Source organism: Humulus lupulus, chromosome X, assembly GCF_963169125.1.
Source record: "Humulus lupulus chromosome X, drHumLupu1.1, whole genome shotgun sequence".
Taxonomy (NCBI): Eukaryota; Viridiplantae; Streptophyta; class Magnoliopsida; order Rosales; family Cannabaceae; genus Humulus; species Humulus lupulus.
In genome coordinates this window covers 254,353,103-254,356,165 of record NC_084802.1, presented here as the reverse complement: position 1 = coordinate 254,356,165, position 3,063 = coordinate 254,353,103, and the positions used below count along the sequence as shown (strand labels likewise).

The following is a 3,063-nucleotide window of genomic DNA, read 5'->3' as shown; positions in this document are numbered from 1 at the left end:
ATTTTGTGTATGGATGGATGTTTATATCTTAGTTGTTGTGTGGAAATGTTGGGGGATGCTTATTAGCAATGTCGATGCATGTGAATAAATGCCTCTATTTTGATTTTGTGATTGGTTATGTTCCTTTGGTGGATTTTGGAGAAGCTTTTACCTTGTCAGCATGGTCTACTTGCTGACTCATTGATTGCAGATTGACTTGGATAGCTATGTGTTGAGTCTAGTTTTTGTCATGTTAATGTGATGTTTTTAGTAGTCTTTTATTTTGTTTTTCTTTCATTTAGTGCAGGTTTATGTTTTGTTTGTATGTCATTGTGAATATCAGGAAGAATTGAGCACTTGAAAGAAAATGTCAAAGAAAGGGAAGAAATAACCAAGTTTTTCATCATATTTCGAGAAAGAATGGTTCTCAACATAATTTGGAAGTGTTGGTGAATTTTTGGGATGAAAACTTGAAAAATTGAGAAATCCCTTAAGAGCCACGGCATGAGCAAAATAGAGTCGCGGCTAGGTGGGAAACAGAACCAATGTTTTGAAGGAAATCCTCGGGCCACGGCATGGCTAGAGAGAGTCGCGGCATAGATGGGCATCAACCCAGAATTCGGCAACACGGGCCGCGGCATTGCTGATCAGGGCCGCGGCATGAAGAGACCAAATTGCCCAGAATTTTTGACACGGGCCGCGACATAGTGTATGTAGAGCCGCGGCCCGCCTGTTTAAAATTTTAAGTCCTAGGTTTTATTTTTGCGAAATAGAGGTGAAAACAGGGACGTACGGATGAGGGAGAAGTGCTGGTTTTGAAGGCTCAGGCTTAGAGTATTTTCTACATGTTTTTCTTCTTCTTCCTGATGTTATCTTTAATTTTTGTTGTGATTAGCATTATGACTATGAACTAATTTTCTGTTTAGGATGTTTAATTGAATCACTTGAATCCCTGTTATGAACTAATGCAATTTTAATATTCTTCTTCTTCAATCTTCTTCAATTCCATATAACCTGTTTTTATAGATTGATTATTGATTGGCCATCTTTAGTCATATACATATGTTTTTAAGTCAAAATCTGAGAAGTGAGATTTAATTCTGCTGTGGTTATATTGGACATAATTCTAATTTAGAACAAAAGTATCTGAATTAATTGTGTAACTGTTATTAAGTTATCGAGATTAATGCTACCTTTGTGGTTCAATTTACCATAGAAATATAGGAAATTGTCACCTAGGTTGAGTTTATAATTCATAGTATGATTATAGGCTGTTGTATCAACTTGTTAATTGAATTAGGTAAAAAGAAGAAGAATTCACACTTTGCATTAGGGAATAATAGGGAGGATAGTTGATGAGATTGAATATCCTAATTGTTTCTTCAGTGATTAAATTAAAAGTTTTACTATTAGTGGTTATTCTATTTAATTTCCAATTATTGTTTCTGCACTTTATAGTTTCTTTTACTGCACTTACAAAAATCAAGAATTTAAATTCATCAAATAGAACAAGAAATTAATTGACTGGTAATTGATAAATCAGTCCTTGAGGACGATACTTGGTTTTACCATTTTATTACGAATTGCGACTGTGTGCACTTGCATAGCAAAAAATATCGCAACAAGTTTTTGGCGCCGTTGCCGGGGACTGAAAATAATTATCAATATCAGTCTAATTAATTTTTATTCTAATTTGATTTTAATTTCTCTTGTTTCTAATCTGTTTAGTTGCTTAATTTGTCTATCTCAGGTGAATTTTGGTATATGCGTGGCAGAAGAGGAAAAGACACACTTGTTCCTCTGAATCCTGAGATTGAAAAGTCTTGCAAGCAAGTCAGAAAGAACAAGAGGGAGGCCCAGAAATCTGTGAAGATGGCACAGAATGAAGGGGATGGCAGGAATGTTCTAATTCCTGGAATTGTACAAGGGGGTCAGGCTCAGAACAATGCTGAGAGGAGCCTGAGGGATTATGTACTGCACACTCTGAGGGGAGTACAAAATAGTATACGCCCACCAGCTGTAGAGGCCGACAACTTTGAAATCAAGCCCGCTATTCTACAAATGGTGCAGTCCTCTGTGCAATTCAATGGGTTACCTTCTGAAGATCCTCACACCCATTTGTCCAATTTTCTGGAGTTGTGTGGAACCTTCAGATATAATGGGGTGAGTGACGATGCAATCAAGCTTAGGCTTTTCCCATTTTCTCTGAGGGACAGAGCCAAAAGTTGGCTGAACTCGCTGCAGCCAAATTCTATTGTCACTTGGCAAGATCTAGCTCAGAAATTTTTGTCTAAATTCTTCCCTCCGTCCAAAGCTACTAAATTGAGGGGAGAGATCAATAACTTTTGCCAGAATGACAGAGAGTCATTGTATGAAGCTTGGGAACGGTTTAAGGAACTCCTGAGAAGATGTCCTCATCATGGCATTGAACAGTGGATGCTAGTACAGAATTTCTACAATGGTTTATGTCCTACAACCAGAACCACTATTGATGCTGCAGCAGGTGGCACTTTTATGAGCAATAGTGCAACTGGTGCTTATGAGCTGCTAGAGGACATGGCCACAAACAATCATCAGCGGTCTGAGGAAAGATCATCAGGAGTCAGAAAGGTAGCTGGGGTGCATGAGCTGGATGCAATCACTGCTCTAACAGCGCAAGTAGCCTCTTTGACAAAGCAGTTACAACAGAGCACTGTATCTGCTAATGCGGTTCAAATGGCAGCCAGGTGTGAAATCTATGGTGGTCCTCATTTTTTTGATCAGTGTCCTACCAATATTAATAATAACATTCCAATGGATCAAGCTCAGGTTCAAACGGTGGGAAACTTTCAGAGGCCAGTAAATAATCCATTCGCCAATACTTACAATCCTGGGTGGCGAAATCATCCTAATTTTTCCTGGAGGAATAATCAGGGCCAGCAACCTCAATTTCAGGGTCAATTTCAGAATAATATGCCTCAACCACCAATGCATCAAGGCTCTTCATCACAACAGCCTAGGCCTCAATAATCAATGAATCAAGCTCCACCTGAAAGGCCTAATGAATTACAAGCTACATTATTGACTCTCACCAACACCCAAACA

At 38.5% G+C, this 3,063-nt stretch overlaps 1 non-coding gene across 1 annotated transcript; it reads right to left on the bottom strand.

Annotated features, from left to right (window-relative positions):
• Nucleotides 1–2,298: 2,298 nt before the first annotated feature.
• LOC133807725 (small nucleolar RNA R71) lies at nucleotides 2,299–2,405 on the bottom strand. Its single transcript, XR_009879623.1, has one exon. It is a non-coding gene; the product is annotated as a small nucleolar RNA R71 (small nucleolar RNA).
• Between the last annotated feature and the right edge of the window lie 658 nt (nucleotides 2,406–3,063).